General features: G+C 39.0%; 1 protein-coding gene across 1 annotated transcript in view; it reads right to left on the reverse strand.

Annotated features, from left to right (window-relative positions):
• The window catches only part of KCNIP4 (potassium voltage-gated channel interacting protein 4), a 204,442-nt gene that overhangs the window by 107,877 nt on the left and 70,566 nt on the right, over positions 1–25,999 (reverse strand). The window lies entirely within an intron of this gene.

Below are 25,999 nucleotides of genomic sequence, written 5' to 3' on the forward strand. Positions count from 1 at the left end.
AAAGCATCTTAGGAACAGTCACTGTTCACCAATGCTTATACACAGCAACACAGGAAAACAGAACGTAATGTTTACTGGATGTCTGTGATTTTTCCCGAGGAAAGATTCTCACACTATCTTTACATTTCTCAGAGTTTATAGGATTAAGCTAAGACAATTCTGCATAATATTTGCTAGTCATTAGACATTACAATATTAGCATTTTTACAGTACAGTTTGGAAAGTATAAAAAATCATGAACAATCTTAAAATATGGAATTTGTGTGTATATACTAAGTACTAGTTATAAAATTGAATTTTAGCTTAATAACAATTAGTACCACCCTTGTATCATGCAGCTATGAGATAGGACTCTTCTAATATTCTCTGAGGATTCCATTGAAATAAAACATTTACCTGGGGCTGTAAATGAAATAGTCATATCAGGTGCTGAAATGAGTCAAGTCATCAGCCACCAGTTTGACTGGCAGAAACCCAGTCTTCATGGATGCACAGGGGCCTCGGGGAACTTCTGGCTAGATCCTACTTTGCAGTCAAGGGAGTCCACAGCTACAGATAAATTCTAAAATATTGTACTTTTCTTTGTGAGTTATATTTATACTATTATCTCTCAAAGATGCTCTATGCAAAAAGAATTTGGATCCATACAAATTTGGGAAATGCTGTAAACGTTAACATGGTTTGAGATTAAAAACAGTGGAATATAAAGGTTTTGAGAGAACCTGCAACAAAGAATTCTGTTTTTTGTTTAACCCAATTGACCCCAAAGGGTATTTGTCCATAGAACCCTTCTCCCCGCAGATAACATCTGGTAACATCTGCATATTTGCCCTAGTGTCATGTATAACACAAATTGGGAGGTGTCTGGTTATATAAGGACCTGGGTGCTCTGGTCTCAAAGTACAGCACCCTTAATTAAGTTCAGCTTCTTCACAGCAGGGCCCCATGGAGGCCTAAGGAATTCTTCCTGCCATGGTCCACGTCTCAGCTAAGGAACTCATCAGGAACAGAAACATCCAGGCCCAGTACTGAAGCCATGGCTTTCCTCCATTGTATTCCTTCCTCCTGGCTACAGATTCCCAACTCAGAGAGGTGAGGGTCAGGAAAACAGCTTCTTCTCATCAACTATGGTCCTAGGCCACTAGTACTCCCAATCCCATGTCTCATATGTCAGTTGTCATTTTGATACTTAATGTTGCCTCTCGCTAATATCTGTACCTACTTATTGCCCTGTCTCACTGAGCACAGTGAGGGGCCAGAGCTCTCACTTAGCAGGGAAAAGAAGATCAGTGGGACTCTAATCTCGGCATATCCTAATCACTGCCCTCAGGAGTTTACAAAAGACCAATAATGGCCATGAAACACATACTTGGGATGGTTGTGTTTGTCAAAATGAGGGAGGGGAGATAAAAGCAAACATTTGTTTCGTAATTTTCGTATTATAATAGTTTATTTTGGAACAGTGATATGGGAAGGCTGCAGAATAATGATGGATGGATAAAAATAATAAAAGGGACATAAAAGGTGGGAAGGCTGAGAATAAACTCTTAGAGCTAACAAGAATAAAACTGATGAGAAAGTAAGTAGGGTGTGCACTTAAATGTTGTGGAAAGGGCTACAAGTAGCTGAGAAAGGCAGCTGAGTATTAACTGATTGACTTTAGGCTGGGCTTTATGGGGAAAGTCAAAAAGCCAAAATGGGGCTCCTTCAATGGAATGAATGGGTTGATTCTACTCACTGGGTCCTGAGCTAGAGATGATGAAGGAAAGTGGTGCTCCCTAAGATTGCTGTTGATCCAATGACTTAAAGTGTGTTGTAGTTACTGTAGTTGCCAATGCAGAAATAAATGTCATGGAACAGACCTAATGTAAGTAAACAGTAACAAATAGAAAGACTCTGCTTTCTTGAAAAATGTCCTGATGGAAGCTTCCTTTGAATCATTTACAGTATGATTTCCTCAACTTAAAATATTTCCCTTTTCTTTTTCCACCTGTTGAAATGTATATCTCTTTTATGATCCAATTCAAATATTACTGCCTTCTCTCTGAAGCTTTTCCCAATTGCCCACCATGCAGATCTGATAATTCCCTGGTCAGAATTCTCACACCTGACCTCTCATATAGCATATAAAACACAACATTATGATTTGTTCATGTTTGTCTTTTCCATTGTGAGTTCCTTGAAGATAGGAGCAATGTCTTACAGATGTGTATATCCTCTGGACCTAACATAGTGTCTGATACTCCATAGTCACTCAATAATTATTTGGTGAATGAATGAATGAATCAATAAACAAATGATGTTGCTGCTAAAGTTTCTATTCCTCTGGAGCCCTTTGAATTTTAGCTACCCTCTAGAAAATTATTTCTCAAACTGAAGTTTGTGGACCACTGGTGGACCTTAAATGCCTTCTGTGGAATCACTATGTTCTCTATGCGTTGTTCCAAGAAACACAGCATAGGCACAAGCAGGGGAAATTTTAATCAGATTTTCTGAGCAGTCTTTTCAATCATAACATAACCTCCTCTGAACCTAGTGACCCTTCCACCGGAAAGAAACAAAACATTGCATTAACTTCTCGGCCTTTGTAACCATACAGCTGTCTGAACCACACTACCAACACAGTTTCTTTCTCCAGCTGTCGCAGACTTGCAGAAACTGAGACTGACACAAAAGACGCAGGGCCAGAGGGTCAGTGTAATTGAATTAAGTGTGTGTGATAGGGTGAGCATCACATGCAATATTCAAAGAACTGCACTTGAAGTGTCTGCCTGCGGAGGCTCTTGCTTTCCCAGCTGACTGGTACCCTACTTCTTAATGACTCCTACCTGCCAAGGGCTGTTTCTATTTCCAGGAGGACGACAGACTCTAAAAGCATACCTGAAATCATCAGCAATCACCAGCATATGATACGTTAAAAAAGCAACACCACCTAACCCAATCAGGACTCTGATTCCTGGAGGCAAACTGTGGAGAGCACAGCATGATTCTGCACAGAACTGTGAAATTCATGATGTGACTCAGCCCCGAGTGAAGAGCATGCATTTGGGGGATTTTAATACAGTGCTTAACATTTATTGAGCTCCTGGTATATGTAAGGAGATGGGCTGGGTGCTCTACCCATATAATTCTAATCCTCACAACAACTCCACAATGAGGTATGATTGTCCATTTTTTACAGATGTGGATACTGACTCTCATGGAGGTGAAGAAATGAGTGGCCAGATGTGACATAGGAGAAAATACAGAGACAGGATTTACACCCAAGTCGTTGATGCCAAACCTTATGTTCTTTCTACTTTGCCATGCTCTCTCTCAATAACAAGAAAAATAACAATGATGAAAATAACATTTTTATCTCCTCTCCTCTCCTGTACTGTCAAACGTCTCAGAAAAGTTGACTATATCCACTGGGTCCATTTCCTTGTGCCTGCTCTCTCCTTAATCTCCAGCAATCTGGCTTCTGGCCCTGTTATGTGTTGAATTGTGTTCCCCTAAAATTTCTATGTTGAAGGCCTAACCTCCAAAATGACTGTATTTGGAGGTATGGTAATTAGGTTAAATGAGGTCATAAGGGTGGGACCCTAATCTAATACAGCTAGTGTCTATTTAAGAAGAGAGAGAGACACCAGGGGTACACACACACAGAAGAAAGGCCACGTGAAGACACAGCAAGAAGGCAGCCATCTGCAAGCCAAGGGGAGAGGTCTCAGGAGAAGCCAACCCTACTGGCACCTTGATTTTGGACTTCCAGCCTCCAGAACTGTGAGAAAATAAATTTTTGTTGTTTAAGCCACCCAGTCTGTGGCATTTTCTTATGGCAGCCCTAGCAAACAAATACATCCACCTATCTTCAAATGACACATAACACTAATAAAAGCAGGTTTTGTTATTCACAGAGATTGCCAGTGTGCTGGACAGTTTGCTGGCCAATCATACCATTTAATCTTTACAACACCCTTCAAGAGAGGGATTTTGATCTCCATTTTATAATGAGGAAATTGAGGCTTGGAGAGTCTAAGTTAACTTACTCAAGATCAGATGGCTAGTTAGTAATGAAACAGACAGGTGTCTTTAGCACCCTAAAGTCCAACTTTTTAAGCATTCTGCTGAGATTATTAATACAAACCACCACCCTTAGAGTTTTGGCTCTAAGCCTGGCTGTATATTATCCCATTCTAACACCAACAAAAATACTGTGAGATATCCATTATTGCCCTTATTTTACAAGGAATAAACTGGGACTCACAGAACTTAAATAACTCACTCAAGGTCATACAGATAGTGAGTGACAGAGCTGGGATTTGATCCCTGGCTTTTGGACACCAAAGAACATGAGCTTAGTCAATATGCTATTTTAAGAGATGGTAGCAGTTACATTTTTTGGTCCAAAATCCTAGGGGATAGAAGATTTTAAACCACACACCAGGAGGCCATCAAACCCCCATTGCCTCAGGGGAAATGTGCCTGGTGCCTTGAGGAGATCGCTATGGTGGCTGTGGATGCTGTGCTGACTTAGAAACATGTAGAATAAGATGCGGAAGTGATGGGATCTCAAAGCTGGAAAGAACCCTCAAGATTTGCTTTTTCACATTTTACCACTGAGAAATTTAGGCTCAGGGAGGATTGTCTGGGATTAAAACCTGAACCAGGTGGGACTCTAGCTGACCTGGCCTCTGAATCATCTCCAGGCCTCTGCTAACCTATAACTATGCAGGCATCTTGCTGAGTTGCTAATTCCAATGCTGCCTTTGCATCTTGAGACAAGCTGAATTCAAATACAGTAGTATTTTAATGTATGCATCTTTTAACAGATTTAATTTTAATCAGACAACAAATTCTCAAACCCAGACACCCTTGAGCTTCCTGGGTGTCTCTTTCATTCTTTGTTCATTAGATTTAAGTCTCTAAGAGCAGAGGTTGTTCTATGTCTGAGTCAACAGTCCCCTCAGGCCATGACACAGTTGGGCTAGAAATTGAAATTCAAATCACTCGGGAACAGCAGAATGAGTTTTAAAAATAGGCATCTTTCTCCCCTTTCTCACAACTTTTCTTAAAATACAGTAGAAGCTTATTACAGCCCAACTCATAATTATGCAAATTTGATTTTGAGGTCAAACCATACCCTGCAGAACGTAACTACAGAACCTCTTGCTTTACAAAGAAATGTGAGTGTGAGGCCTGCCTTCCTAATATGCACGTTTGTAAACAAGGCCTGTAATGCTGAAATAAAACCGTTTTATGAAGAACAATGTTATGCCTTTTGGGAAGTTGGTTCAGAACCCAGCCTGGGCACGCAGAGATGAGTCCTTGCCTTATCACAGCAGGGAACACTGTGGGGCTGCTGCCACATTCTTTTACCCAGGACCTGCCAGACTATGGGCTAGCCTGGCCCAACAGCATTTAGTTTGGCATACTAAAAACGCTCAATAAAAAAATGTGAAATCAACGAATAACTATTGGGAGCATCCCAAGCATAGTGGATGTGTCTACAGGAGGTCCATTTCTCAATACAGCATGACCCTTCTTTAAAAAATGTATCTATTTTTCATCATAAGAAGTTCATAAATACTATAAATTTAAAATTCTATTTGAGCTGAAATTGATTTGTCTAGCCAATGATTCAGCCAACTTGACTTATATTGCTTTATCTCATTTATAAAAATACTTTCTGAGTCTTTACTCCTAATGTTTACCCTTAATTAAATTTGTTTAATAATAGCTTGATCCATATGGCAATAACATCATGATGAGGAGGAATACTTTCTAATGATACATATTATTAAATATTTAGAAGCTTGTTCCAGTGGTATGCATTGGAACAGGATTTGACTAATTTTGCTTCAGGTTTTAGCATTACACTAAGCAACGCTGGAAGATTCTTGACTGTAACATTGGAAACTACTCCTGAGAACTTCTGGACTAAGGTGGAGATGCTATTGTTTGTTTAATGTTCGAGTCTGATACATCAGGACAAAGATTAAGCTGCCTGGGGCAAGATGTCCAAAACTATATTTCATGGTACCAATATGATGTAATTTCTTTCTTCCTTTCTTTTCAACTTTAAAAACTTGTATGGGCATAGATAAGATGCCATATACTCAGAGCACTCCATTCCTTCATTCCATTCCTCACAATGCTCAAAGGGGTTGGAATTATAATCGGTTGAGGAAACTGGTTTTCAGAAATTAAGGAATTTGCTCAAGTCCACAAAACTGTATTGCTGATAAGTGGGCGAGCTGGGATCTGACATAAATCTGTCTTTCTTTTTCCTGTTCTATAATTTGACTGTTTCGGATGCAGAGTTCAAACCTGGGCCAGGCCCTGTAAGCAACCCTTTAAACTTTGCCAACTTTAAACGCTTTATCTCAAGAACGTGAAGACCTGGGAGCCCTCTTGACTCTTCCTGTCTCCACAACCATTCACCCATCCACCCACCAGGAGCTATTTTCAGGTGCACGTGGAGAGCATGCGAGCAATTAACTCCAAGTTGATCGTGCACAGCCCACGAGTAGAAAGCAATCAATCCATGGCAAACACTGCAGGGGTCCTGGCACTTCCCAGACCACCCTGAACAATTGGAATCCCTCAATTTTTGTTCGTCAGACATGTGTTTCTTTCACTCTGGTCCTAAAAGCATGTTAGGACCAAAAAGCCCTTTAGAATTAGTACTTTATCCTATTTATTATTCATATATCACACAGAAAATGAAAAGTACTTTGAAAACGGCCAATTATTTTGAACATCTTCTGTTAAAGGTGGTTGTTGGCAATGACATTGCAATTTCCATTCCAGGAGAACTTGAATTTGCAATTTCATCATGGAATTCAACCACTTATAAAATATAACTAGGCAGAGGAAAATTGCTGGAGGTATTTCTCGCAGCACTTATAAATTGATTGTCCCTACCTTATTTATAAACATAAATAACTCTTACACACAAGGTTAAATTTTAAAATATAATCACCTAATTGGAATGCTTATTATTAGCATCAACCATATTATTACTACAGCAAGTCATGAGTGGCGCCTTATAGTAAAAGTTATTATTTCACAGGTGGTACAATCTTACTTGCTTTTCGGTAAATGAGGGAAATAAAAATTATACATTCAGTCATTATACACAGAGAGAAAAATCTACAATAGAAATGCTGGGTTTGGGGGGAAGGAAACAAGGAATGTGATTGAACTTACACATAAAGGCAGACTCAAAAGATTGATATTCTGGTCAGGAAAGGTAACAGCTGAGAGGGACTATGATCAAAGAGAAAATTTAAAAAGTAGTGAAACATGGAGAAAGGTGAAGAAAGATATCCTATAACAGTTCACTAAATTAAAAATACAAAGAAAAACAAAAGAGTTTCTCTTGAACTCTGATAGACTTGCTCCTGTTTGTCCTAAAAATCTAATAATAACACCAAACCGCTTTTCATAGCCTTTGCTCTGTGTAAGCACTTTACATATATTAACTCATAAAGTCCCCATCAGCACACTATGGATGCTATATTCTGTCCTATAGATGAAGACGCTGGCACAGAGAAATTAAGTAACTTGCCCACAGGCAATAGTAGCAGAGCTAGGGTATGAACTCTGGCAAGTCTGGTTCCAGAGTTCATGTAATTAACTGTTCTGTTGTTCTGCCTGCCATAAAAAAGGAGAGAGGATAATGCCCCACTTATCTAGAAATCACATACCCAACCAAGAATCAGAAAATTAGTAGCAAAGGGCTCAAAGCAGAAAATAGATTCATGTTAGAATTGGAAGTGGCTTTGAATCCAGACCCTTGACTTTGTAAATGTATATTCAAATCAGACCCTTAGCTTTAATGGTTGTAAATCAAGGCCATTGGGCACAGCAGTGGAAGAACTGAGCGTAGATCTTGGTCTCCTTGACTTCTAGGGCAGCACTTTGCTGAATGCCTGTCACAATGTCCTTTATCAATAAGTGTCCCCATCCTCACCATATTCACAATTTTAATAAGCTTCTGGCTCCACATCAGACCCAGGTGGAGATGGGGGAGGAGGGGCACAAACTAGAAGGAGCCCATGAGCCACAGTAACAATACCTAACATTTGATGGCTGGCTCTTTGTAGTAAACACAATTATTTTCACTTTCATTGTTAAAGCAAAACATCATGATTACTCTGTGCACAGATATTGTCACCCTGCTTTTATAAATGAGGAAATCAGTGTTGGAAGGATGTTGTAACTTATGAAGGACACAGAAATAGGAAGCTGTGGAATCAGGACTTAAACCCAAGTTTACTGACTGCAAAGTCTAGAAGTGACAGCTAATTACCTGTGAACAAAGGAGGGAACATAAAGTTGAAAAGGCGCATGTGCATATTACAACAAATAATGATAACAGCAAAATAGTGACCAAATCTTTAATCATTAGGAAAAGGCTTTATCCCATTTACTTCATTTAAGAAGGTAACATGCAGGTGATCCATTTTTAAAAGATTGTTAGTTAAAAATGTTACCTTTAAAAAACCTATTGTAAAGGAATAAGCATTTGGAAATTTTACTTATGCAAAATATAATGCCCAATTCATAAGATATTACTGTGTTGTATGTTGCTTTAGAAAGTAGACAGTAAATGGATGGAATCTATTACCTAGGGAGTTAAAAAGAATTTGGGTATATTTAGTGATAAATTCTTGGTGGCATATTAGGAGGATATTTTGGAATATCAAATATTCAAAATATTTTGGATATTCAGAGATGGTAATCATATTCTGCCACACAACATTTATCCATTATGGCCATGTTTAAAACAGAGTATCAGGAAAACTGAGCAGTCATCTGAGTTTTGTTATGTTCCTTCTAGGTTTAGGATGGTTTCTTGGTTCAGAGAAAGTTAGACTGCTTAGTCCAAATGTCAGGGGGACATTTAGTGTGTGACTAGGATAAGTTAGTAAAACTCTCTGTGCTTTAATTCTCCCATATGTTCAAAGGCATAAAAATGAGCACAAAAATGTATCCAATATTATAGCAGAGGATGACTGTGGGCATTAAAGAAGATGGTACACGTGTCTGGTACATGGTAAATACTCAGTCAGAGTGGTGGTGTCATTACTTGTAGTAGTATTGGTGTTAATTACAGTAATGGCTAGTATAACCCTTAACACAATAAGCAGAATAGTGCCTGGGACCACTCCTTCTAGCAAATCATTCAGTTGCTCCACATTTTTGTTTTTTGCTGGTTCTGTTTCTCAATTCTGACACTGGACAATGTGTTTAACCTCTCCAAGCCTCAATTTAAAAATCTCCAAACTGGGGATAATATTTGTTTCAATTTTATAAAGTTGTTTTGAGAGATTCCTTGAATTATTTACTGATATACAGTAATTGATCAATAAAGGGCAATGATTATGATTATTAATAATTACTGCATACTTACTAGCGAGGCATTGTTCTAGAACCTTCAGGAGTGAGGGCTCTGTTACACCTCCTGAGTCCGAATCCCTTTTCTGATTCTTGTTGGCTGTGTGACCTTGGGCAAGGTGCTTAGTCTCTCTACGCCTCAGTTTATTTATTCATCAAAGGAGGATAATAAGAGGACTTACTGCAAAGGATTGTCAAGAGGTTAAAATGAAATAATGTGTAAAAAGCATTTAAAATGGAGCCTAGCACCTAGTGTTTAAAATATTAATTATTATTATCTCATTTAATTATTAAAAAGTCCTTTAAGATGAGTATTATTAGATGGCTAAACTGATGTACAGGGTGGTTGAATAACTTGCCCAAGAACACACAGCAAGAGTAATTTCATCAGTCATCAAAGCCCTTGCCCTAAAAATTGCACCCAGTTTTTTCTTTTTGCGGAGACTCTGTACTGACCAATTATTGATCATCGGATCCACTGGAAACCACAGCTCCCTTTGGAACCTTTTATACTCTTCCAGTTTGTTATTGATAAGAGAATAAGGAGCATTTTTTGGAATGGAATTTGAGGCAATTACCTAGCTTTATTGCCTGTCATTTCCTCCCACACACCTTATGGTCTAATATCCTGGACAATTTGCTATTCTCTGAACAAGCCTGCATCGTCAACATTAATCCTTTCACTTACACTATTTGTACTACACGGATTTGCCTTTCTTCCTCCTCAAGCTTCTCTCACTATTCTCTTTAAGGCTCATCTCCCTGGGACAGGGCTTCACAGAGGAGAGGCCTCCTCGGACTTGCATGCAGCACGTGTACTGTCTGCTGTCAGCTCTGATTGCTTTGTGTATCATTGAACTGCTTGAATATCTGTCATTTCTTCTGTGGTGTGAACATCTGGAGGCAAGGGATGTGTCACAGTTATCTTGTTACTACTAATGCCTAGCATGGTTCTGGACATTAGAGACAGTTCACTCATTCATTCATTCATTCATTCATTCAATATTTATTGAGTGCCTCTTAGAACCAGGCACTGTTCAAGGCACTGTGAACACTGAAATGAAGAAAGAAAACAAAATCCTTGCTCATGATGACCTTAAATTCTAGTGGAAAAGTCACTAACAGGACATCTGAGTGAAGCTGTCATCTGAGCAGATGGATATATGGGTCTGAAGTTGAGGAGCACAGTCTGGGCTGAAGATGTAAATGTCAGAGTCATCACCATACAAGTCATATTTAAGACCATGAAACTCAATGAGATCACTAAGGGAGTAAATGTTGACAGAGAAAAGGAATTCTTTCTTTTATTGAATAGAAGAATACATAAAGAAATTAGAAGGGCCAGAGAGTGTCGGGGATCCATAGTAGGGAAGCCCAGACCAAGATGAGACCAGAAATTACCCAGGTTTTAAGGATTACTTTTTGTAGTGGGTATTCCCTCCTGGAAGCATGTCTTGGAGCTTCCTGTTCATGGTAGTGTTCATCAAGAAGAAAATAACTGAGCTATATGGATATATTTAACATTCATTGAACACAGACACAGTTTCCACAATGGTCTTCCCATATTCTTCATGTTTTAAAACATTCGTTCATGGAAAAGTGGTGTCATTCTTTGAGTCCTTTTTTCTTTAGTACCCACGGGCAGCTTGGATGTAATCATGCTTCTCTAAATGGGCCCAAGATGTAGCAGTCATGGCAAAAACCATAGAATCTCCCATGGCATCACCAAGTGGAAAGAGAGTTGGATGTGACCTCAGGGAAGCAGGAAGAAAGCTATGAGGCAACAATCACGGATATTTATTGCACAGGCTCTGCCCCATCTCCCCCATCAGACTGTAAGCTCTTAGTGGACAGGATTTATGTTTGGTTTGTTCACAGTTGCAACCTTGGCACCTAGGATAATGCCTGTCGTGTAGTAGGTATTAATTAAGATTTGTCAAATGACTAAATGACCTGGGCTTTGGTCCCAGCTCAGCCACTTAGCAGCTATGTAATTTGGGGCAAGTCACTTAAAATCTCAGATCCTCAGTCTCCTCATCTGTAAAATGAAAATAATAATAGTACTTGAACAATAACTCTAAAGATTAAATGGAATAATGTATGTAAAGGATTTTGCATTGTGTATGTTATATCATAGGAATCCACGGGCGTGCTTTCTGCTATTATTATGATAATTTTGCCACCAACTCTTCTAACATCTGCCCACCTAAAACATTAATTAATTTTACACTGTCACTGAGATGAATCAAATGTGATTCTTATTACCCCCAGGAACACTCACTGGAGAATGTGCCTACCCCCAAGCAGCTTCAGAGAACAGTACAATGTACTGCAGAATTGTTTTTCTACCTAGTCACAAATGAGAATGTTTTGCTGAAATGTAAATAATGTTCCCTCTGTCAGTTCATCTCTAGAACTTGTCTTGGTTATTCTTCCTTTTTTTTTTCCCTGAGAGCTTACAAGCAAAGAGAGGCAGTGTTTCTTTAAAGACTTTCTGCTCATCACATTTGCTGCTCCATATCCCCTGGCAAGAAGGCAATTTGAAAGTAAGAAGGTTAAACTTTAACCCTGCAATCTAAGCAGATAACACAGCAATGCTCTGTATTTTATAGACCTGGTGGAGTGTAAAATTGAGTCTGCTTGAAGTGTTAGTCTCTCATTTCGGTGTCTAAAGGAAACTACAGAAACTGGCATTAACTAGACTCATGTTTAGCCCAAATATTACTTCTTAAGTCAATGTAAATGGTAAAGAGATATTTATGAATGACTCCTATTAGAAACTGCATGAGTGACCAATCATGAAATAATTAATAAAAGAAAAAAACAGAGAAAAGGCTTTTGTGTATCTCAACTTCTATGTAGCTTCTTATAAGTAATCATCATTCTACTCCTTTTGGCCCAAATTAACAGTAAGAAAAATAGTGGAAAAATCAAGTGGGAAGCAAAAGATTTCATCATACAGGTAACATGAAAAAAAAAAAACAAAGATACACCAATCAACAATAAACCTTGTTTCAAGAGTGGCATGTGTTCTTCAGATACTTTAAGCCAACGTATCTAAAATAAAATTATCATCTTTTCTTTTTTCTTTTGGTGAAGAAGATTGGCTCTGAGACAACATCCATTGCCAATCTTCCTCTTTTTGCTGAGGAAGATCGGCCCTGAGCTAACATCTGTGCCCATCTTCCTCTATTTTGTATGTGGGACACTGCCACAGCATGGCTTGATGAGCCATACATAGGTCCACACCTGGGATCCGAACCCCTCAAGCCCCAGGCTGCTGAAGGGGAGAATGCAAACTTAACCAGTATGCCACCGGGCCAGCCCCACTATCATCTTTTCTTAAGCCACTTTCATGGCCTTCTCTGTTCCTTATTCTTGCTTATTGTCACCATTGTCCTTTTGGTGGAATCACTCTGTCCCTTTCCTATCTTTAATTCAATGCCACCAATTGTTTTCCAGTGTTACAAATACACTTTCACCATGTGTTCAAATCCCCCCTCTCCCTTCCATCATTATAGCCTTATATATTTAGGCCTTTGTCTTCTCTCATAGGTAGTGGTGAGACTGGAAACTCTGGCATTATTCTGTTCTAGGTCAAATCCCTGCTGACACTTAGTAATTGTGAGATCTTGGGTTAGTGATTTAATTTCTTTGTTTACTTTTATCATCTAGGTGGGGATTATAATTATGCCTTTCTCATAGGTTTGCAGTGAATATTAGCAATAGTTCTTCAGGCTTAGAATAGTGTTGTGTTCAATAAGACTTAGCTCTGGATATTGTTTCTTGCATAGACGTTTTAAGCAATTTCCCAACTGATTTTCCTGTTTTGTTTTTTCTCCCTCAACGATTTACCTGTTTTCTTATTTACTTTTTTTTTTTTTTAAAGATTTTATTTATTCATTTTTATCCCCCCAAAGCCCCAGTAGATAGTTGTATGTCATAGCTTCACATCCTTCTAGTTGCTGTACGTGGGACTCGGCCTCGCCTCGCGTTGGACGGAGAAGTGGTGCCTTGGGGCGTGCCCGGGATCCGAACCCGTGCCGCCAGCATCAGAGCGCGCGCACTTAACCGCTAAGCCATGGAGCCGGCCCTTACTTTTGTGTCATTTTCTTACTCTCAGTTTCGGATGGTTCCTTTGCTCAGAAACCAATACCCAGTTTAGCTTTTACTTGTAGTTTTGACACTCTGGTTGCATCTTGTCTTCAAATGTTGCTCTTGATCCTTTGCTAGTCTTTTCTGTGACTTTAAGTTCATCATCAATTCTTCTGAAGTTTGACTTGTATCCAGTTCCCTCTACTATTGGCTGGCTCTAGCCATCTCAAAACCCAATCAAGACAAAATTCACTCCCCATTTTGATCCAGCAATCCCACTTCTGGGTCTACTGGGTCCAAAGGAAATGAAAAGAGGATATTGAGGAGATATCTGCACTCTTATGCTCATTGCAGTGTTATTCACAGTAGCCAAGATATGGAAACAATCTAAGTGTCCATCAATGAATGAAGGGATAAAGAGGATCTGGGATGTGGTAAATAAATATATATATATATGCAATATTATTCAGCCATGAGAAAGAAGGAAATCCTGCCATTTGTGACTATGTGGATAGATCTTGAGGGCATTACGCTAAGTGAAATAAACCAGAAAGAAACAGACAAATACTGCATGGTATCACTTATATGTAGAATCTTAAAAGAAAATGTTAAACTCATAGAAACAGAAGGTAGAAAAGTTTTTGCCAGGTGCTGGTGGGTAGAGGAAATAGGGTTATGTTGGTCAAAGTGTATAAACTTTCAGCTATAAAGTAAACAAGGTCTGAGAATCTCATGTATTACATGGTGATACAGTTGATAACACTGTATTGTATAATTGAAATTTGCTGGGAGAGTAGAACTTAAATGTTCTCACACACACAAAAAGAGATAAATATGTGAGGTGATGGACGTATTAATTAACTAGATGGGGGAGAATCCTTTCACAGTCTATTCGAATATCAAATCAGCACAATGTACACTTTAAATATCTTACCATTCTATATGTCAATTATAACTCAATAAAGCTGAAATAAAAAATAAATAAATAAAAGTGTGGCTGACTCCCCATGGCCTCCCTTTACTGCAGAGTAGTCTAGCCTTGTGTTGGTTGCAAGGAACTTCAAACTCTGGTCCTAGCTCGCCTTTTCCAGCTGCTTCTCTTTCTTGCTTCTCATCCCTTCTGACTGTCATCTCTCAAGTACCTAAAACGCTCCTCCTGCTTTCTCTGTCTCCGGTGAAATGATGATTCTTCTCCACAGGGCCCTGCTGCAGGTTACCTCCTTGTAAAATGCACTGAGGTGAGAGTCAGTCTTATCCCCACGGCTATAGTAGTTGTGATCATCACAGTAGTAACAGGGTAATAACAGCATCCACAGCCAGCAATTATTGACCAGTTACTAGCCAGTTACTGTTGTAAACACTTCACATGCTTATTTAATCCTTTGAGTGGACATATAATATTTACTATTATTATCTCCACTTTGCAGATGAGCAAATTGAAGCCCAGAAAGGGTAAGCAACTTACCTAAGCCTTCCATAGCTAGTTAGTCACAGAACCAGGATTTGAATCAAATAGGCTAGTCCTAGAGTTATCACTCTTATCTTCTTAACTCTCATGCCTTTCTAGTATTGCCTCTCAAAGCATTTTACTTGTATTCATTGTATCTCAGTGATATATGTACATGTTTGTTTATTTCAGTACAATGTCAGCCTTCAGACATAGTGATCTATGTGTTCCTCTGTTCCTGGCACTATTACTTCTCAAACAGTTAGTGCACCATAAATGTCTGCCATGTTGAAGTGAAAGCCACTAAACCTGCCAACAGGAAACAGCTGTCCTGGGACTTCTGCCTCTGTCTTTCCTATACCAAGACTCATTCATGATTTAATGGAGATTACTGGTAGATATATAATGGACCAGGAAAAAGAATGCCCATCTTTCCATTTGTCACTGAATATCTATGACTTTGGACAAGCAACTTAATCTCTCCATTTCTTAATTTGCTAAATGGAGACTAACCCTCTGTTATTCTGCTAGAAGTTTTATGAGGATGAAACGAGATAATAAAAAGAAAGAATTTTAAAACCTGTAAAAGACCATACAAAGGAGAGCGACAAATATTCTAATTAATAAAACACATAGTTTACAATAAGTAAATGGTGGTGCCAATTGGTATTAAATCTGGGTTAAGTGGAGTTTCTAACTTTTCCCACTTCCTGCTTCTCATGGGCAGGGAAGTGCCATGAAAGGAGGAAATTTTATGCTAGCTTTGACACATCTGCCATTTGTCATAGCCAGAAATAAGAAATGCCATCTCACTGGCTCCTGCAGTGCTAGATCTAGAAAGAGACTTGGGGCACAGTCTGTGCTTCTCATTTGTAGATGGTGGGACTGAGGTCTAGAGAGGGGAAACAACTCATTCAAGGGCTACCACAGTCTCTCTGAACAATATGGGCTGCAGAGGGTGTCCTATATTGAACAGGTAAATGGAAAAAGACTCTTGTTTTTTTGTAAAACTGACCAAAACATTGAACACAGCTAGAGAATTGGTGAAGTACAAAGACTCTAGAGCTCTATTGCTGGGGTCAAACCTTCCCCTTGTCCCCACATCTCTTACTGACAATGTGATTCAGGTGAGTTAATTAACCTCTCATCCCTATTTCCTATTCTGTAAAATGGGAATATAGAGTCCATTTTATAGGATTATTTTTAGGATATAATTAGCTAAAGTGTGCAAAGTACTTTGAACTGTACCAGCCACATACTAAGTGCTAGATGTTTGTTAAATAAGTAAAAATAACATCTGAGAATTCAAACATAACATTTTTATGGCTCATACATATGATGAAACTGAAAGACCTTGCTTTCTACTTGCCAATTAAGTTTACAAACCCTCACTGGATATACTTCTGTTCCTCCAAAGATTTTCCTGACTAGATGCCCAGGTCAGAACCTTTAGCTAAAGTCACTAAGGAGTTAGCATGAGATTAATTAATTTTCAGAAGGTTAAACATTTTTAGAAAAATTTCCTGGAGGTTACTGTTGTGTTTTTAATTGGCAGTTTGTTGGCAGTTGAAGTCACTTTTTGAAAACAAATCCTCCAACAGCCAAATGCTGATGGCTTCTCTGCCAAGAGAGGCATCTAAAACTTTCCATGATCAATACATTACCAGGAAAAACAAATCACACTGAAATGTTACTCTGTATTTGATACCAAAAACCTGAAGTAAAGTTAGGAAATTATGTTTTGCAATTACACAAGGCAATATGCTGTGGTGGCTTATTGTTTATGAGTAGTCCAGCCTCACAATTACCTTGTTGTGTTCGCTCTCCTGTGTCTGCTCATATCAACAACAGAAACCCCTGAAATTAAGCTTTAATTTAGTGAATCAATTATTTTGATTGAGTGAAGGCACCAAGGTTTACTGGGTAGATGTTATTATGAAGCTAATTTAAACAAAAACAGGTACATAAATATAAACACACATATACTCAAGTGTTTAATATTTTCTTTTGCATTAGTTCCTGAATATTATCTAGTAACTTTTTTTCCACCATAATGTCTTTTGAATAAATAGAGAAAATGATTACTTTAGAGAAAATAACTGGGACATAGAATGAGAAAGTGAATTACTCAGAGTTATCCAGTGAAGAGATACAGCCACAGACTTGACAGCATTTATTTTTTAAAGAAAAAGTATTTGTGCTCACGTAGAGAATAGTAGCTAGGGATTTCTTGATACTAAATCATTCATGAAATAGCTAGTTAAGTTCTTTAATCCTGTAATTATCTACTCAATATTAACATACATTTCTGAGCCAGTTGTCAGCCGCCAAGATGTCATGGAATTGAGAACAAATCTTACAAGAAGAAGAGCAGTGTGACTGAGTCTGAGAATTGTCTCTGGCCCTATAGATCCCCATTTCCTGGCTGCCAAGATGTACAGAATCTGGCCAACATCTGCATTTGTCCTCCTGAGGCTCCCTCTATCCTTCTACATGATTCTCTGGGTCTGGGAGGCTGGCTGCTATGTATACAATCTGAACTCCCTGCCATCTGGCTTCCGATTGGGTTTGGCCAATGGGAAGCCCCAACAGGAGATCAGAGCTGAGGAAAAGAGAGAGGCTGTGGTATTTGTTCTTTGGATTCTCTCCTTGGTGGAAGTTGGGTTGACAGTGGCTGCAGTCCTCTTCCAAGGGCCAGAGTCCCTGTTGTGAAGCCCTCTCTTATAGTTATAGCTTAGCTATGGCTTTCTTCATCTTCTGGTAACCTTCAGTGTAGAAATAACTTTTACTTTTGCTAACACTGAGTGCTTCATTAGCCTTATTGGGTCCAGAAACCTTGCCCACATCTTTGCAAACAATTCCTTCATTAAACTCCCTTCCACTGCCCCATATAAGTGTGCCTTGTGTTTCCTGCCTGAACCAGACTGATACCAAATCATAGAATTCCAGTGTTGGAAAGTATTGGAACTTGGAGTCAAATTTTTCTTCCCAGATTTTTTTTTTAATAGCTTTGTGATTTTGAGCAAATCATTTCCCTTCACATTTATTTGGAATTAGATCTCAGTTTCCTCATATATAAAATAAACTATATTCCTTATAATAGGCAATCATAATTATTGTTGTAATAGCTTATAATACTTACAACATTTAAAATGTCATGACCTTTTACTTCGACAGTATCTAGTCCAATGGACCCTCCTATGTGCCAACCCCATGAAATCACCCTTCACTCTATTCTTGAATTTTTCAAGTAAGGCTTATTCTATTGATATGACAGTTCTGGTGTTGACAGGAGTTGGTGTGTGAACTAGATGTGAGGTGAGGCCACGCATCTTCCTATGCTCCCTTCAAACTCTAAGGTTCTCTGATGAGGAATCTAAATGCTCCACAGCTCAACAGGAGTTTGGGCTTTTCTAATGAAATATTTTTTCTTTTGTTTTTTGCATAATGTTCATAAATCTCACATTCTTGCCACGAGGAATGAAGAGCCCTTTCTTATCTGCTTTCTTGAAAAGATAAAATGGAATTTAGAATGAGTTTTGGACCTTTATTAAACTAACTTTCAGCCCTCCAGCTTTGACACTGCACAGTATCTGGTCAAGAATGTTCCCTCAAACACTGTATACACCATTCAAGCCTAGAACTAGACTGGTCAAGCCAAACCTCACCGTAGGGTTCTCTGTGGTCCAGCAGGCAGACATTTGGTGCCCATGAGTTTCCTCCTGGTGGCCTAGGGTCCTCTGTCACGCTGATGCCTGGCTGTAACCACCTACCTCTTGCCTCGTGTTCTCATATCATCTTTTTCAGTCCTGTGTCCAACTACTTAGGGCCCAGATCATGGATAGGGATCTAATAACAACACTTTTCTAATATAGCAATGGAATTAATGTGTTCTCTTTTCCAATAATCTACTTCTACATACTGGGGTTTTCTTCTGATGGGTGGCTAATGGGGAAAGTGGTGGCTAATCAGGGAGGGAGTTTTATATCTGCAGACCTTCTGGGGTTCGCAAATCATAGTCCAAGCCTAGCATGGGTTCAATATCAACCAGTTTTATGAAATCCCTTTTTTATAAAACTATCAGTTTTTAGAATCATTCTGCTCATTTTTAAAATCTTTTATTATTATTTTTTTCCTTTCAAGACACATCCTGACTTGTCCCTCACACTTAGTCAAAAATTGCATTGCATCCCCTGTGAACATTTATTTGGAGTATGGCTTTATCAGATATCGGTGAAGGAAGAGTGCTAACGGGGCATGACAATTTTGTTGTTCCCTAAGTGAATATAGAGATCCACTTGAAAGTTACATTTTACCCGTCTACTTTGTACAAATGACTATGTTTTCGGTAAATATCTGGTAAACTGGCAATTTTGATTCTAACTTGAAAGGAGAAAAGCAATGGCTCTAATAACCAACATTCGCTGACAAATATTGGCAATAAAAATGTCTATAGCTTCAATATTGTGCAGGATTAGGAATTTGGCATTATTCTGGATTATGGCCTACGTTGCTGATGCCATGTTGTGTTTTGTTTGTGAGATAGTGTGCAAGTGTGCGCAATGAAGGAAAAAAATCAAAGCAATGTATCTTAACCATAATTTAAATTTTTTTGTACATAGGATTATTACTAATAAAAGTAATTTTGTCCTGTTCCCTCTTCTGACAGAACGTTCTAGTAGGACAGGGCTTTTTAAAAGCTGTTTTATTTACTGCTCTATGTCTCAGAACGGGAACAGGACCTGACATATAATAACTTTATGTTGAATGAATAAGTGAATTATTTAAACCTTATTATTGTGATATGTTACGTTTGGCCAGCACCACTGAAATAAATTGCTATTTTATCCTGGGACTTTTGACTGGATGTAGTGGGTTGTTTGAGGTACTTTCTATATTTTCTCCATTTATGTTGTGGAGACTAGTGTAATTTTAGGGCATTCACATTTTTAAATCACTGAGTCCACCAGTTCCTACAAAATGGTGTGGCAGAACATGAGAAGAGCAGGTGAAGATATGGGTTATGGCCCCACACCTATGACGTTTCACCTAGCTTTTTCATATTCTGTGCCCTCACTGGCAAAGACAGCACCTTCTCTATCTGACTCTAACAGTTGTTTGATGCTGGAAAAACATTGTGTATGAAAGAATGTTTATAAACATAGAATATTTGTAAATGTTCATTATAAATTGTATATAGCATTTTTACAAAATAAATACAGGGTTTCCCTTTAGATATCCTCTACCTTCTGCTCCTTAAGAACGCCACAAAATTAGAGAGAGAGAAGATGGAGAGTGTGATGGTTAGTCTTTGGCTAGGCTATCCAGTTATTTAAGAAAACACTAATCTAAGTATTGCCATCAAGGTATTTTGTAAACCTGGTTAACATCTGCAATCAGCTGACTTTAAGTAAAGGGGATTATCCTGGATGATGTGGGTAGGCCTCATCCAAGGTTGAAAAGCCTTAGGCAAAAACTGAGGGTTCCTGGAGAGGAAGGAATTCTGCCTCAAGACTGAAGCATGGAATCCTTCCTGCGTTTTCAGCTTGACAATCTATGCTATGAATTTCAGACATGCCAGCCCCACAGTCTGTGAACCAATTCCTTAAAATAAATCCCTTTATATGTATGTTTGTGTATGTACGTGTATGTTTATGTATATGTATGTATGTATGTATGTATTTTTTCTGTTTTTCTAGAGAACTCTGACTGATACAGGGAGAAAGTCAGCAAAGAAGAAAAGTCACATTTGTACACACGTTTTCCACTCTGTAGTAGTTTTTCTAACCTAGCTATATTTCTGAAGTTTGGCAGTGCCTAAATTACACACCAAAGGCACGTTTGTCAGTCAAGAAATTTACAAGATAACATACTTTAAAGTGTACAGCTGCTCTGCTAACAAGTTAGGCAATGGAATCCCAAGAGTTATCTGAGTCTAGTCCTCGGATCAAACAAAAATTTCCAAACGTTTTGAAGCCCAGGCTCCTGTCACTAACACTGTGCTATCAGTCTGCCAAATGGGAATGCCTCATCATTACACGAAATTTCCCCTGGGTATTTAGGTAAATACGAGTACATCAATAGTGTTGGTTTTGCAGAATATAATCGATTGATTCTCTTTCGAAGCAGAGAACTGCAACGCATGCAGACCTAAACAAACAAAACAAAACAGTTTGGGGGGAAAAAAATCAAACTTGCTTGGAATAGCAGGAGACGACGTTTTGGCAGCTGAACAGGGCAAGAGCTTCATGAGCCGCTCTTTAATGCTGCGCTTGGTGGGGTTCTGAGCGTAGAGGAAACCTAGAAGATACGCGATAGGTTCTGTTATTGTCTGTGGAGAGAAACTAGGGTGTGCTGCGTGGTTTATCACACGAAGCCGGCCAGGCAGGATCTAGATGCAGCCATCTGCTCAGGCAACCACAGGCCGGGGGTGGGGACCCCAGAAGGAAAAAAAGAAATCTGTTTTTTTCCCTCTATTTTTCTCATATTGTAAGTTTTCTTTTCAAACCTTTCCTTATGCTGCATTAAAGATGTAATTAGCAAGTGGAAACAGAATCACACAAATATATCTTTTGAGCATTAAAAGTAAAATTTGGTGGCTTTTTTTGGCCTTAGATCAGGAGTAACACAAATATCACCGAAAGAGTTAACTGGATTGAAATTTCAATATTCAAACCAGTGTTAAGGGCCCACAGGACAATTTTCTGTTCTCATTGCTCCTTATCTTTGATTACAGAGGAGATAGATGCTGCCCATAAATCATTCACACCGCAATCACCTGTTAGTACCTTTGCCTTCCCTGAAAGTGAGAAAATAGATGTCCTTGATAGGCAGCCTCATTAGCATAAACTGACAAGCCCAGAGATGTGAGGATCCTTCACATTTTTCACGTGTGGACATTAATGGATGTAACTATTCAAGCAGAGTAATTCCAAAAGAAACAAGGTGTGTTCACAAAATGTTAACCCAGGAATAGACTGAGCAGTATCTGTGACTTCAGATCATGGGGGAAGAGTCAAGGAAAATCAGTAGTTGCGGGTGGGCGAGTAGCAAATGCTTGAAACAACTGTTGGTGTCAAGAGCCACAGCTGTCCAACTCAGCATCAACTTACCCGCTCTGAGTGCCCAGAAGCCTAAATTTGCGTGTTGATATATGTATATATTGCCTCCCCCAAATCAGTTTGGAAGGTGTCGCATATAAAGCAATAGCAAGAGAACCAATTTAAATCGAGATTAGACCATCTTTATAATATAGACTAGGCAAATATATCACTTGTTTCTTTTCTACTTTATAGTCCCTACCTTGGGATTATAGAGACCTGACCACAAGGCTACTGCTCTGTTTCCCCACCATGGGTCCACTGGCTAAAAAACCCGATACATCTCTTGTGTGGGGGATGACAGTGAACTAGTAGATACATAAATCAAATCAGATCATATCCCTGCTTAAAAGCCCTCTAAAACCTTCATGTTGTCCTATGAAAAATATCACACTTCCTACCATGGACCCCAATCCCCGATTGATCTGGCCCTGCCTCACTCTGACAGCATTTTCCACCACTCTCCCTACTGCCCCTAATGAATCATCAACCACTGGCCACACTACCCTTCTTGCCTTTGTTGGAACTCACAAAACAGGTCCCTCCTCTGCCCTTGACACTTACATGGTACGAAATGTCTTGTTTACCTGATATCGCAAGTGCTGGTTGATGGTCTGCCACATAAAAGATCAATAAATGTCTGACAAATGAATGTATAAATTCACTCTCAGTACCAAAAGAAAACCTGATTTCATTTCCTAGATCAGTATCTAACTAAGCTTTTAAACTTGTAAAATAAATCTGATTTACATAAAACAGTCTCTTTAGTTGGCTTCTACATTTCTAGAGGGACAGATCCATCTAAGTGCCATCTCCGTTGTAAGCTTCTCTGGGACACTAGGATTTTGCTTTAGCTTCCCAAGCAGAACATTCTGCTTCTCCTTCTTCTTCATGCCATTTCAAATCTCCATGCCATTGTAACTGAAGTCTGGTGGCCTTTCACCAATTGTCAACTTCTACATGCCCATGTGGTCTTTAAAATTCAATTCCAACACACTCGCTTCTGGCAAACTTTCCCTGTTGTGTCTCCATCCTTCCTGAGGGAAGAGAGACCTCTTCCATCCTCTGCTATATCTTCTCTATTGTTCCTGCATCACACCCTATTGTAGACTGAGATCCTATTCTGACAAGGAATTAGAGAGAGAAGGGTCTACCAGCCATCTGAAGTGGGAGAGAGACTTTAGTTTTACCTCTTACCAAGCTCTTTTGCTTCAGATTTGATTTCTCAATGTCTAGCCAAACTCTACAATTGTCCCTGAAACTGGCTCATGGCAGACACTCAAGAAATATTTGCCAGTTGCTTGATTTCCTCTTTTCCCTTAAATTCTGATTTTTGCCAAGCTCACTTTCTATGACAGCTTCCTGGGCCCTCAGGCCTGGGTATGGGGGAGGAGCTTCCTGCTTCCCAAGTACTTACAGGTATTAATGTTATACTCCCTGCCCCCACCCTTAATTTTGGTAATTAATGGGGTTCTTCCCTGGAGCATCTTTTGAACTGCTCTTGGTTCTACAAGGTAGATAAGTTGCTGTTTTTAGTCAGGGATTAGAAGTCCCAGATTTTAGTCCTTGTGTTACTACTCCAAGTTGAGTGACCTTGGACAGGTTATTAAACTTCTTTGGGTCTCTGTCTTTTCTTTGTAAAACAAAAGGATTTATACTAAGGGATCTTGGTTGTCAAAACACAGTTTAAAGGTCTCTTTTAGGAATATATTTAAATATAAATTGTATATAGTTACTACTTTGTTTTTATACAAGGTATAAAACCTCACTGAGACCTTTAGCTTCTGGAAGGCAGGCTGTAAACATCATATAATTTCCTCTTTCTCTTTCTCTCTCAATCTCTCTGCTATCAGATCATTCTGCTCTTTTTCTCTTACAGTGTAGTGGTTGAGTATTCAAGCACGTAGTAGACAGCCTGGATTCAGATCCCAGCCCCACATGACCTTGGGTAAGGTTGTTTAATCTCTCTGAATCTCAGTTTCCTCATCACTAAAAGGGATTATAATAGTGTCTACCTCATAAAGTTATTAGAATCTAATGGGATAATGTATAAATCATTTAGCTCAGTGACATTCATAATGTACTCTCAAGAAATGTTAGATGTAATTTTTTTCAGTTCTTTGAGCATATCATATTCCTTCTTACCTTAGGTCCTTTCCACTTGGTGTTATCTCTATCTGAACTTTTGTTTTACCTCCTTGTGGCCTAGTTAATGCCTGTTCACTCTTGAGATTTCAGTTCAATAACCACTTTCTGAGGAAAACCCTTCATGACACACCAAAGTAGATTATGAACAGCTCTATTATATGCTCCTATATTTTCCTATATTTCTCCTTCACAGCATTACCACAAATATAATGAAATATAATTAAAACAATTGATAAAATCATGTATTTGACATATGTCTTCCCTATGCAGTGTAAGATTGAAGATTTCTACTTCCAAACTTTAGAGAATAAATGTTACTGGATGTGCTATCCCACTATAAGCAACCTTATAACTGGGTGAGCTATTTGAGGCAACTGTTTTCAAGCTCTGAACAGCAAGCAACGTGGAACTGCGGTACTCAGGAGAAAAGAAACCCAAGAGGCGAGCTCCACAAATGCCCTGGCTCTCTCTGCCTATTGGCATGTTCCTTCCATAGTTCAGAGAGTTGGAACTCATGCTCACTGAGCTGAGGTAGCAGAGATTGGAATTCCAGGCTCCTAAAGCGACCAGAATTTGCAGGGCAGGGTGCTGGAGAAGAGAGAACCGGTGTGTCTGTCAGAGGGGAGGGTTTGTGTGAGGATTAAATGTAGGTCATTGTGATAGTTACTTTAATGTGTCAATTTGAATGGGCTGAGAGACGTCCAGGTAGCTGGTAAAATCTTTTTTCTGGGTATGTCTGTGACGGTGTTTCTGGAAGAGATTAGAAATTGAATTGGTAGACTTAGTAAAGAAGATCACCTTCACCAATGCTGGTGGGCATAATCTAATATGTTGAGGTCTTGAATAGAACAAAAAGGCAGAGGAAGGGCGAATTTATTCTCTGCCTGAGTTGGGACATCCATCTTCTCCTGCCCTTGGACATCAGTGCTCCTGGTTCTCAGGCTTTTGGACTCTGACTGGGACTTACACCACTAGCTCCCCTTGTTCTCAGGTATTCAGGTTTGGATTGGAACTATACCATCAGCTTTGCAGATGGCAGATTGTGAGACTTCTCAACCTACATAACTGTGTGAGCCAATATCTCATAATAAATCTTTTTCTGTATATCTATATACATATCCTATTGGTTCTATTTCTCTGGAGAACCCTGACTAATATAGTTATTGACCAAGAGCTGAGTGATGGGTTGTCAAGGTAAGATTCCATAATCCTGAGCAGGCAGAAGCTGCTGCAGGGCTGAGAATTGAATGGAGATACCAGAAGTCATGCAGTACTGTGAGATATTGGAGTTCTGGTCCAGGACCCAAAAAAAAAGGAAATAAAGAAAAAAGGAAAGGGAGAAATTGCACTGCTGCACTGAGCACCTCTGGCATTCACTGGAGAGCTCAGAAAGACTATGTTTTTGGAGTAAGGATCGTTTCCTAGAGTAAGGGCTACACCGTGTAACTAAGTGTAAAACCAAAATTGACCTATCCTAACAAATAATAGAACTGAAGTTGGCAAGACCAAAAGGAAGTGCTAGCAACTATGGAATGCCTTCCAGAACAATACTCAACACACTTTAAAAGAAGATAATATAATCCAAACTCCCTACAATGTATTATAACAATGTCCATCATGCTACCAAAAATCAGCAGACATGTGAAGGAGCAGAAAAATTTGACTCATAATCAAGATTTTTAAAAAAGCAGGTAATAGAGGCAGACCCTAGGATAACACAGATGTTGGAATTAGTAGAAAATGACTTTAAAGGTAAAGATAGTCATTACAAGTAAACAGGTGAAAAATTTTAGCAGTGAAACTAAAACCACAAAAAGGAACC

This window comes from Ceratotherium simum, chromosome 8 (assembly GCF_057802395.1).
Source record: "Ceratotherium simum simum isolate JZ-2026a chromosome 8, ASM5780239v1, whole genome shotgun sequence".
Lineage (NCBI taxonomy): Eukaryota > Metazoa > Chordata > Mammalia > Perissodactyla > Rhinocerotidae > Ceratotherium > Ceratotherium simum.